This window comes from Rattus norvegicus, chromosome 14, assembly GCF_036323735.1.
Source record: "Rattus norvegicus strain BN/NHsdMcwi chromosome 14, GRCr8, whole genome shotgun sequence".
Classification (NCBI taxonomy): domain Eukaryota; kingdom Metazoa; phylum Chordata; class Mammalia; order Rodentia; family Muridae; genus Rattus; species Rattus norvegicus.
In genome coordinates this window covers 106523172-106535844 of record NC_086032.1, presented here as the reverse complement: position 1 = coordinate 106535844, position 12673 = coordinate 106523172, and the positions used below count along the sequence as shown (strand labels likewise).

The 12673-nt window shown below is 39.1% G+C and overlaps 1 protein-coding gene across 7 annotated transcripts in view; it reads left to right on the top strand.

The window, feature by feature from the left end:
* Positions 1 to 12673, top strand: part of Ccdc85a (coiled-coil domain containing 85A) — a 232626-nt gene that overhangs the window by 24361 nt on the left and 195592 nt on the right. Inside the window, exon 4 of one of the 7 annotated variants that reach the window (XM_039091775.2) lies at positions 1085 to 6473. The exons of the other annotated variants lie outside the window; for them this stretch is intronic. The gene's annotated coding sequence lies outside the window, so the exon portion shown is untranslated. Of the gene's footprint in view, positions 1 to 1084; positions 6474 to 12673 lie in introns of those variants that run through there. 7 annotated transcript variants of the gene reach the window in all.

The following is a 12673-nucleotide window of genomic DNA, read 5'->3' as shown; positions in this document are numbered from 1 at the left end:
TTCTACTAACTGGGACCGAAGCATTCAAACAGATGAGCGTATGGGGGCCATTCTTAGTCAGACCACCACAATGTATGTTTGACTTTTTTTTTTTTTTTGGTTTGGTCAACTTGACACAAGCTAGTGTTGTCTGGGAAGAGGAACCTCAATTGAGAAAAGGTCTTAATCAGATGGCCTATAATCAAGTCTGTGGAGCTATGTTTCTTGATTACTGATTGCTAGGAAAGGGCTCAGTCCACTATAAATAGTGCCATCCCTGGGCCAGCGATCCTGGATTATATTAGAAAGCAGGCTGAGCAGACCATGAGGAGTAAGCCAGTAATCCACATACTCAGATACCGCTGTAGTTTAGTTGCTTACATGTTCAGGATAGTAACTTATAGTCTAAGAGTCACAGACCATACCATGTGTATAGAGAATGTTATTGTTTAGGTTCATTCAAAAGCACTCTAATATTACTTAATGACAAAATCATCCTTTTCATGTCTTGGGAAGTTTCCTTGCTGGGCATGGTGCTGTATGATATTTAGGAGGCTGAGACATGGGGATAATTTGAGTTTAGGAGTTCTGGGTTTTTGTGTTCTATGTTAAGAGGGTTCTTACTAAGTTCATCATCAATATAGTAGCCTTTGGCAATTAGGGTGGTGGGTGGGTGGGAGTTACCAGCTACCCAAGGGGTAATTTGCCCAGATCAGAAAGTATCTGGCCTATCTGGTATGTTTTACATGCACAAACCCACATGTAATTATTTGTTTTATTATTAATTAAATTTTGATTAGATACTTATTTCTCTACTTAAGAATAGAAATTAGAACAGGGTAACTGTGTTCAGTTTAGAAAAACATGTTCATAAATCTTAATTACACAGTACTCTGTACTATGGATATCAAAGTATTCAAGCCTCCAGTCTTTTGGAGAAGAAAACTAAAACTGACTACTAGTGCTTAATGCATTGCTCAAAGCTGGTTTCCAGCTAGTTAAGAGGGATAGAGAAATTCAGTTGCTTTAGGGTACAGAACAGTTTTATGAAAAAGGCAGTGTATTTGTTCTCCCTGCCTAACCCAAGGTTGCATTCTTTTTTTAGATACTTTTTTGGCAAGATGGACTGACATTCATCCAGTCTTACACAGGCACTTCTACTAACTGCCAACATGTTATGTGTCTGGAGAGGTGTTGACTTCTGGACAGTAAGCAGCAGAAGAGAACAAGACCATAAGTGAGCAGATCAGCCAGATGGCAACACCAACTGCTCTCACAAAGCTGGGCTTTTAATAACCGAGCTTACTGCAAACAAAACTAATTAAGCCAGTTCTTCTGATTAGGATACTATAGGCAGAAGTAAATAAAAAATATACTCACATTCACTTCTAATAGCTTTTCAAAGGTCAGATATCTTGATTTTTTTTCATCATAGCAGTTACTCCACCAGATTGCACTTGAGAATTCAAATTAACTGTATTCACTAATTCAACAGCTCTCTCATGTCTCCCTAGACAGCAAGTGCGAATTCCTCCTTCTACCAAAACTGAATAATTAAACCCTGAAAGGAGAGCTGTTTGTCATACTGGTAGGTAATGGGTTGGTTGAGATTTAGTGGGAAAAGAAGGTAAGAGTCAACCTACGACAAGGGGGAGATTGAAAAAAGAAGACAAAGACAGTCTAGAGATACCACCAGTTTGTGAGGGAGAACTTTTATAAAGAACCTGAAAGAATCTGTCTGTTGGTTCATGCACACTGCTCACAGGCTTACACTGAGTGACAGGGTGGGCACATTTAGTGTTATATAGAACCCAGAATTGCTGTTCCTCTGAAGCTATGGGAAAAGTAGTTGAACCAGTAATGCATATTTTACACACGGGGAGAGCCTCCTTAGCATAGTGACTTTCATGAAAAGTCATTATGAACATCAAGCTTCTCAAAATTTGTAGGGCACAGACTTGAACTTGTTAATTTCTGTAGTGTCTCCTCAGCACTTATACTGAAAACAGTTCCTCAGCCTTTTCTATCCTAATACCATTTACAATGTAGATTTCATGTTTAATATCTTCGTATATTTATGTGTGACTACAAAAAGAGTAAGCATACCATAAGAATTATTGGTCTAATATACAAGCACATCTTTGAAAACATTTACTGAGACTACATACAGTCACATATACAGTTGATGATACCGATTTAGAAAAGAGTCTGGATAGCATTATTGTGTTATTGACAATAGAATCTAGTTACTTTTATTTGTCTGAATGTTTCTGGAATTTCATCCCTGAGGTAAAATAATAAGTAGATGCTCACCTTTAAATTGGCATATCTAAGATTTATTTATGTAGCTTTAAAGAAGTGGAAACATCCCCCTAATCTCCCTCTTTCTATACGTTCCATTTACTTTCATAAACAAAATGGCAAGACTTTGCTCTCAAACTCTTTAAAATGATGGAATGTTGATCAGAGTTTAAAGAATGTTATGCACTAACTTATGGGGAGGGGGTGCCACATGTGCCCTGTTGCAGTTTAGATACAGAGTTTACTCTGCTAGTTTCTTGCCATGGGACCTTTCATACAATGGGAAACATTGTGGGCATGCAATGTGGGCAGAATCATCTGCCTGCCATGTGAAAAGCTGGGAGCAGGAAGTTTTACATTGGTAGACTCAGAATTTTGTCCTCACAGCTAAAATTTAGGGATTTTATCCGACAACTTTTTGCATCATTGAGTATGAACAATAAAATTGAATGCTCCCATTTCCTCAAAAAAAGAGCAATTTGACATTCAAAAATAAATGCACATACATTTAATAAAAAGTCTATGTGGTGACACTTTACTGATATGTACCTTAAATTTGTTCGTTTTGGAGTAAAGTGTTCTGATTCAACAATGCTATCACTGTGTATTTTCTAGTATAGTATCTGTTTGGGATATTTGTTTTCATCCCAGTTATAAAATATAGTTTCACATCAATAAACAGGCAGAGTTGATGTAAGGAAGCCAGGAGTCACAGCTCATGCAGTTACTATGACTTCTTTTATTTCCTCTCACTGGGGCAAGAAGGATGAAGATTCATAGCCGAAGATTGAAAGTAGCTCGATCTGGGAGCTCCTTTTCCACTCTATTGCTCCACCTGACATCTAGGAATTATGAAGCTAGGCTTAGTCTCAGCATGGAGAATAAGGACAGTTTCTAAAAAGAATTATTTGCAAATGTGGACAATTCACCATGTATGGCGTGGCCTAAATCCATTTCCTTTGGGTTTGTCCTCAACTTTGTAAGGGATCTAGCAGTTCACCCCATATGGTGAATGGAACCTTTCCTCTCAGAAGACCCACAGCAATGAGTCTGTACATTATAGGTGACCAAGGAACTCAAGATACTCTAGGGAGGTGGTGTGTGCTTATATACTTCTAGAGTTTGCTGTTTCTGTTTCTTTGGCTTGGGCAGGTCTCAGAGAGCATGCACACATATGGGCTGGCTACTGTGAAGTGTGCACTCTGTCAAGATTCTTGCCTTTCTTGCTTCTTCAAGTTGCTTAGTGTGATAGTAAGCTGGAGGATAGAGTTAGTACATCACTTTCTGTTCTTTCACAGACTGGATTATATCAAACTCTGCTGTGCCTGCCTCATCCAATGGCAAAGTATAACCAGGAGAGTAAGCCATTGGCAAGCTAGGGGTCAAGCCGTGGCCCCTGGCTTTCTTTGTACTTTTTTATATTCTGCATTAGTAGATGTTACTGTCTGTTTTGGGTACAGTAACAAAATTCCTGGGAATGTGTACTTTGTAAAGTAAAGAGGTGCATTTTGGCTCATAAATTTGCAAGTTCAAGAATGTGAGTCTGGTGTGTGCTTAACTTGTGATGAAGGCTGTGTTCTATATTTTTCCCCATTGCATGGCGAAAGTAGAAATGCAAAAAGCCAAGGATGATGCCAGACTATCTGGACAATCTTATCTCATGACAAATTCGTCCCTACTAAACACCCTGCTGCCGCCCAGCATCCTTGTCACACTGACAAGAGAAGCCTCTGACTGAGGTTTGGTATGAACAAAGCCTATTCACGCTATACCACCAGGTTTTGATCGTCCTCTCCAAGAGTCTTTGGCTGAAGAGGCACATTATCCTCTTTCATTGGCCCTTTAATATTGTTCTTTCACAGCTAGAGCTTGAACTTGTTTGGAATAAAGCCTTCAGTGAAAGTGGGAGAGTAATAGTAACAGAAGGGAGGGGTGAAATCTATAGCAGTCTCATTATAGTCATTCGTTAACTAATGAGGCAGCCATGCATTCTCAGTAATGTCAGGGATACTGAAGATTTATCACAACACATTAAAGGCTGATCAGAGTGTGTCCTGAGATAAACAACGAAGTCAACTATACAGAAATGACAGTAGAGAAAAGCGCCAGCTGGTCAAAGGCTTGTGAGTGTGGGTACTCCAAGGAAGACTGAATCTACTCATATTTCTCTTGTATGAATCTCTGCACTGTTCCATATGCAGATGAGAAATTAAAAATCCAGATACACTACTTATTCCAAAAATATTTATTTTTGTGTTCCATGTGGGTGAGTATGATAGACACTACTAGGCAGAGTAGAATAGTGAAAGGTCATAAGTTTTTGGTTCATCAGACATGTCCCCAGCTGAAGGAAAGTAGTGATGAGGAATATGTAACAAGATCCCAAGGGACAGGAGGTTGTTGGGGTTGTGGGATTTCATTCTCTGGAACATGGCTCACAGAATGCTTGTCAAGTTAAGGTTGGCTACTCAAAAGAGGAAGGATATGTGGTTGGTTCTTGAGCAGTCTTTGGGGTTGGATGACAGGGATGTGTGAGCTGTCAGAGGTTGAGGAGGTAAAAGTGACTGGCCTTTTCAGGATCAGCGAGGAGATTAGTAGGTCTGCTCTTGCTTAGGTTGCAACAGGTTGTTTTAGATTCTGTGTTGGTGCCCAATTACACAGGGAATGATTCCTAGATGTTTTGTAATAGCAACATTAGTTTATCACATAAGGAGTAATGGAAAATGTTCTCGTAGTAGCTGCTTTCCCTGTTAAGGTGACCAAATATCTAACAAGAAGCAATTGAAGGAAGCCGTTTATTATGGCTATTATTATTTTAAGCTATAATATAGTCATTATGGCAGGCAAGGCATGGAAGCAAACTGCTCTGTGGAGGACACATGGTGGGGTGGAGTTGACAGCAGCAGCTTGTTCACATTCCTTCAGCAGAACCAGAAATAGAGAAAAGGTTGGACTCAGGTTTGGCATATAAACATGAAGACCTGCCCTCCTCCCATCAAGACCACTCTCTGTAGTATTCCCCTCCTAGAAGCTATACAGCTGTGTGAGACATCACCACCAGCTGGGCTGAGTGTGCAAACAGTTGAGTTGCCAGAACAGTTGTTTCTTCATTAGACTAGTGCCTTATTAATACAAACAAACACTTATTGAATTTTATGACTTAATTTAATTCTAATGGCTTGCACTTTTTTTTTTTTTGGTTTTCTTAAGAGCTCCTGAACTAAAAAGTTTTACATCAGTACTTGGTTTACCCTGATTAAATAATCCTCTCCCAATATTTATTTTATTTTCCAAGCCACTGTTACAATGAATTATAGTTCTGCTACTGTTGGGGAGTTACAACCATAGAGTCACCAACTAAGAGAATCCATCATCTGATTAAGGCTTCTGAGACAATACTGAAGATACTATAAGGTTTTGGAAAAATATGGCTTAGTTAGACATACTTGGACTGGAAGTGAAAAGCAACTGATTCTTTACAATCATAAAGGTCAAAAATAACCTAGGGACACTGTCAATCTGGCTCTTCAGGAAAAATAGCCTGGGAACGTTGTCAACTCTGGCTTCTCAGGTATGGTAGTGTCTGTGGCTTCAACACTTCATTGTTGTTTTCATTCTCACCACAATGGTGTGACCTCATTTTATTCTGCTGTGTTCCTCTATCAAGTCTTGGGAGCTTTTCATATCTTGTTTACTGTAAATGTATAATTTTGTTGGGCTTGGTGGAGATGTGTAGGGAGGAGTAGGATCCTATAGGACCTGTAGGAGTAAGCCTGTAGGGCATATTCTTAATTAGTGATTGATATGGGAGGGCTCAGTCAATTATGGGTGGGGCCACCTCTAGCCTGATCATTCTGGCTTCTATAGGAAAGCAGACTGAGCCAGCCATGGAGAGCAAGCCAGTAAGCAGCACCCCTTTGCAGCTTCTGCATCATATCCTGTCTCCAGGCTCCTGCCTTGACTTTCTTCAATGATGGCTAAGATGTTGTATAAGCAAAATAAATGCTTCCCTCTCCAACTTGCTTTTGGATATAGCATTAGATCACAACAATAGTAACTTAACCAAGGTGCCTTCTGGAGTTGGGGAGAAAACAGTAAAAGTTTCTTCAAAGTTATCAAGCTTTCTGTTGTCTTTCTATGTGTACTGAGATGAAAATATTTAGGACTCAGGAAATAATAAACTTTTCTTAAAATTCATGACTCAGTGTTTATATTTGAACCCATGAATGTTCATGTTTTCCTGTGTTAACCTATTCTTCTTTAGGCACTAAGTGTAATGAACCTGTTTTAATGCTTGATTAGATGAATGTAATATTTTGTGATATCAGTGAGTTTGAATTACAAAAGTCTGAGTTCCAGTTTTAGTTTCCTGCTCTGCCTTCAATTCTTTAGTCTTACATGAATATGAACTCTTTTTACAAGCAGTTTCTTTTTATAGCATTTCAGAACAATAATTTTATTAGCCCATAAGCAACCACGATAAATGGCTGCTTATAGCTAATTCTATTTATAAATGAAATCTGACTGTAGTCTCTCCCCACTACCCCTGAATCCACAAAAATACATGCAAAAGCCAAATGCTGCGATGGCAAAACTGAGAGCTGAGTCCCATGGCATCAGCGTATCTTGAGGGGGAAATATGCATTATGACACAGAAATGTTCATTTCATACAGCTCCCACTGTCAGAGTCATAAGTAATGAGCATTAAGAAGTGTTGGCAAGAATTTATTAGCCACATGGAAATTTGATTTCCTAGGGGTCAAGTTATATCTACTCAAAGAATCTTTCAGCTTTCATAGTGAATGTATAAACTTCAAGATAATAAAAAAGATAATGCCCCCATTTCCAGTCCACCCCTGGCAGGCTCATCCAGCATATGTGGTTAGATGAAAGGGAGGAGAGGGCAAAGAAACACTATTGGGGACTTTTGCTTTTTGTCTCAGGGTGCTTCATTTTATTGTAATATTAGTTCATTTACTTCATGGTCTTCAGCATTCATCTATAAATGCCAGAGAAGCCAGAATTTCTCTGAAACTCCATACCCTACCCTCAAACTCCATCCACTTGTTAGTATAGATAAGGAAAGGTAGGGATTCTTCAGCTTTCTTAAGGCCTTGATTGTGAAAACCAATTATGAGAAACAAGAAAATCAAAAGGGAGCATTTGGCCATCCTGAACATCATACCTGAAAGGGCCCAGTTAGTGACAAGGTCTGAGAATGGTGGCAAATGCAAGCTGGCTGTCTGAATTTATATCTAAGCCTTTACAATTAACTATAGATATCCCAGCTCCAGGTCAGATGGCTGTGGCACAGTGATTTTACAAAAAGTAGACAAAACGCTCATTTGTTTAAATGACCCACTTGAAACTAAACATTCTTATTGAATCTCATATGAATTTCTTTCTGTGCTCCCTAGAAAGAAAATTAAATGAACAGACAAACAGATAAAAACCCAAGTCACTCAAAAGAAGATTAAGTTAAGCCTGGATGATATTTGGGGAAAATTACAAAGACACAGATCTGTTTTCACTTTCCTTTTCTTTCTCATTATAAACAGTATAAAAGTCTCCTTTTTGAGTAGTTAAATGGAAATCGCCTCTTTCAGTTGTTTAGTATGTTTATTTTAGACAAAGAGTTTAATATATCGACTATGATGAACTGGCTGTGTTGATGGGTCTCCACTTGTAATGGAAATTTGGAGAACTCATCATTTCTGTTTTTGAGATCTAACAATGCATATAATTCAGGAATATGTGGTTCTGGGATATGGTAACAAATTTTGTCTTTATGGAGTTGTCAAAATACAGAATAAAGAAAGGTCATATCCTCAACTTACAAAAGCTACTTGTCTTCTTATCTATCTATCTATCTATCTATCTATCTATCTATCTATCTATCTATCTATCCATCCATCCATCTATCTATCTATCCATCCATCCATTCAGCTACTGTTATACATCAGACTTTGAGTTGCTATTTTGTAGTCCTGCTTCCTGGTTACTGTTGGCATCATCATGACTTTCTGTAACTAAATTGTGAACCATAAAATCCAGGGGAGATCTGGATGAAAAGTAGATCTTAGAGAATTGTTCAGAAGATTGAAGTCTTCAGTAGTACTGAGTCTTACTTAGTGTGTAAGGACAAGCAACATCAGGTGCGGCAAAGCAGCATTGGTGACACAGAGCTGCACTAGCTCTTTGCTCTTGGTAAGAGGCTCCAAGTGGCTTCTCAAGAACCTCTAGATATGGTAGGCTGTGCTCAGTGGTCCAAGGGCCAAATCAAGTCATGGCCATGATTTTATTTGGTCCTTAGGCAGTATTAAGCAACTGAAAAAGTCATATAAAAATCTGCTTTTCTTGTCAAATTGGAAGGCTTCCTGACCCTGGCCCATCATCTACGTACAACTGTGGGATCAGAGCCTTGCCTGTCCTTTGGAAGGGACATTGTATTTTCTTATTTCTGTGTACCAATATATAATGTAAAACACCAACCATTTCATTATGTTTAGGGATTCTGTGTGACAGTGGGAACAGAGTAGTTCGTTTTCTCTTCACATTTTGTGAGGTTTTAGCTAGAGGACTTTTTAGTTCTGGGGTTGGAATTCCATGGTGGTCTCTTTACCCATGCATCACATGCCTGGGGTGGGAGAAATAGGTTTTATTTGGTCAATCTGTGGACCCTGGGGAGATTACAGAATTTCATGTAGTCTAAGTTTAAATCTGAGTGTTCACTTTGGGGGAAGCTCCTTTTATGAAGCTGAGTTAGCATGACTGAGGCTGGGAAGCAGGTCCCTGGAGGGGGGTGTCACATTCTTTTCAGCCTGGTCTTTTGTTTTCTTTTGCAGGGATGTGTTCTCACCCTCATCCTCATTTTCTATTTCTCAACATTGGGTGTGTAGCTTCTCTTCATCTTATCTCTTCCTTGGGATGTGGCCATCATTTGCTTGATTATTATTTTTAAAATGTTCTAAGTATATTATTACTATCATTGTGAATAATTAAATCATATTTAATGTCTTGGAACTCCTTCAGTGAACTATTGATGGAAGTAACTTCAGATGGAATACTGGATGCTCCTTTTCTCTCTTGAGTGTCCAACATTCAGACCATCTGCAGACTTGGGCAATCTGTCCTGCCAAAAAGCACCCCTTCTGTCCATCTCCATCTCTGCTGTCATTGCCTTAGCTCAGACCCACATTGCTTCTCTTCCAGGGCCTGCCGTAGTCCTCTGTTTACCTTTACTTTCCATCATCTCTAGTACCTTCCCACTCAATGTGTCCTCTGTTTCAGAGTGATAGAATTATAATTTTTATGAAGTATCCTGTATCAGAGGATAATAAGCCAACAGTAGAGTTTCATTACCTCTAAAAAAAACCCAGTCTCCTTTTATTGTATGTTATAAGGAAAATATGGACCGTACACCATATATCCAGGTTGCTTCATTCCTCTAACAAAGTTGTTCTCAAACTGTAGGTTGCTTATGACCCCATGACCCCTTTAAGGGTTGAATGACCCTTTCTCAGAGGTTGGGTGTCAGATACTTATATTATGATTCATAACAGTACAAAGTTACATATACAAAGTACCAATGAAAATAACTTTATAGTTAGGGGTCACCGCAATATGAGGAGGTCTCTTAAAGTGTCACAGCTTTAGGAAGGTTGAAAACTACCAGCCTAACACATCCACACTTCAAGCTGCTTCGGTTATAACTGACTGCTTGTTACTAAGTATTTGCTAGGTGTATGTCCTAGAGATTTATTGCTGTGAATAGATGCCAACGCCATGGCAACTGTCATAAAGGAAAACATTTAACTGGGCCTGGCTAACAGTTAAGAGGTTTAATCCAATATTGTCACGTTGGAAAGCTTGGTGGCACACATGCAAACATGGTCCTAGAGAGATAGCTGATAGTTCTACATCTGGATCTACAGGGAGCAGGAAGGGAGAGAGACTGGATTAGGCTCCAGCAACTGAAACCTCAAAGCCCATCCTCAATGACACATTTCTTCCAACAATCTCCCACCAACTCTGACAAGGCCTCACCTTCAATAATGCCACTCCCAGACATACAGTCTGTGGGGGCCATTTTCATTTAAAGGACCACAGTATATCTGGTCCAATTCCTAGTAGAAGCCTTCTCTGGTGTTAGGTTTTATTTGTATTTCATTCCCAGTGGCCCCCTTCCCCATGTTTTGTAGCATCCCATAGCATTTGCTTGAGCATAATAGTTTTTTTTTATTGTCTGACTGTCCAATTCTAATTTAGATTTTTAAGGGAAGAAAATCCTTTGTTTCTTTTTTTCAAAACATGGGATAATAGGACTTATGGAAAGTGTTGATGAAGTAGCTGGCTTATTGAAGCCCAGCAGTGAGCCCATTCTGGATTTCCTTCTATGAGCAGCAGTGCTCTGTGTGGAGAGAGAACTTTGGGTTCATATTCGATAGAGGGAATGAATCACTTCCTGTGTTGTTTACACTATAAGAAAAGACATATTTATTTAGGAAGATAAATAGTGATGATCTTTATTCAAAACTATGTCTCTTGATTGTGTCTTTGTGTGTATCACCAAAGTACACCAAAGTACTGCTAAATGTCAAGATAAGCTTTTCTTTGTGTGTAACACAACTTGTGATCCTTTTCCTGGGTCCTCCAGTGAACAGTCTGTATTTCCACAGGCTACTTCACAGCTTCTATTAGGAGCTACCTGGTAGGGAGAAGAACATGCTATTTGGATCCAGTTGACCCCTGTACAGATTCTGGCTTGATTTTTTTCATAAGTTTCATGCCAGTGAAGACAGCTTGTGCTACTTTTCAAGGCTCATCTTATTTATAAAATGTGGCCAGCAGATTTTGGAGGATGCTGACAAATGCTCAATTTTTTTTCTCCCGAGAGAACAATGTAATAGTGTTCTTCCTTCCATTTTATTGTTTAATAACAGAATAGCCATTCCATCTCCTTTAACTCAGAGATGCTGATTGTGTCATTTCAACCTTGACAGCTAAGAAGCTAATAAACCTCATATATGAGTTATCATTAATGATGCACAATAAGGGCATAATGTTACAGTCAAGAAAGCTGGAGGGGAGAGCTTCAGGGCAACAAAGACTTCATTAGGACTCTAGACTTTAGTGTTTGTTCTTCAATATTGTGTTTTGAGACAGGATCTTACGAAAAATAGGCTAGGCTTGACCTTGATATATATGTGAGGATGACTTGAACTCCTGATCACCTCTATCTTCCAGGTGCTGGGATGACAATCATAGCCACTATGGTTCATTTATTGCAATTCTAACAACCTCCAAATGGATCACTTTGGGCTCTGCAATTTACCAAAATAAGCAATGAGCTGGGTTTTGACTGTCTTCAGACTCTTACAAGTTTAAGACCACTTAGTCCTAGAATTGAGGCAACCTTTCACATTTATCTGTTATGCCACTCCTTGTAGAGACAGGCTGGGAGTGGCTTCATGGCAAAGTAGAACTGGAATGCCTTATTTGTAAAGATCTGCCTCTAGTTTAAGATCAGATTTTGGGTTGCCAAGAGGTAAAACTAAGAAGTTAAAATTACCTGTTTGAAACAAAAGAGGTTTTCTAGGAATTGCCTTCTTGTGGAGGATGCTGGAGGGAGAGAGAGCTGATTTCTCCTTGGATCCCTATGCTCCAGGAACTAGGCCAAATAGGGATTGAACTGCCTCTTAAAATTTTTATTATTCTGCACTCTAGGAACCCCTTGAAAAAGAGACTAATGCACATTTAATGATTGGATTTTAAAGAGTATTTATTTCAAGTACAAAAAGTTGCTGTTGAAATCGTTTTCTTTCTTGCCTTGCTTGTTTCAGTTCAGGTATAGGCAGAGCAAAGCTTGGTAACTGGAAATAGAACAACCCAAATTGCCTCTTCTCATAAATGCGGCCGAATCACAGAGGCTACTAGTTGGTAGGAAGGCTTTAGTATTGAACTTAAAGTTTTGTGAATGTCAGTCAGAGGCAGGATGCAGCAGATAGAGAGAGAAGCACGACACAGCTCCAGATACATCAGTACAGCTGTGTAGACATGTGGACCAGGGTTGGCTAATGGAAGATGGTAATTATGAACCCCACTGAGATGCTCCTAAATGGATAAGCAGTTTTCTGGGGGAAAAGTAACCATCGACATACTGTGTGGTTAGCAGAGTAGGCTCCAAGGACACATAGGTTTAAATCCTGGCATTTCCAATTTCGAGTTGAATGACTTTAGACATGTTATAAAACCCTAGGACATAGGTTTATCACTTAAAATATTTTATTTTATGTATATGTGTATTTTGCCCATATGAATGCCTATTTACATGTGTGTGAAGTACCCATAGAGGACAAAAAGAGAGTCTCCTAAGGTATAGAGTTACAGAGG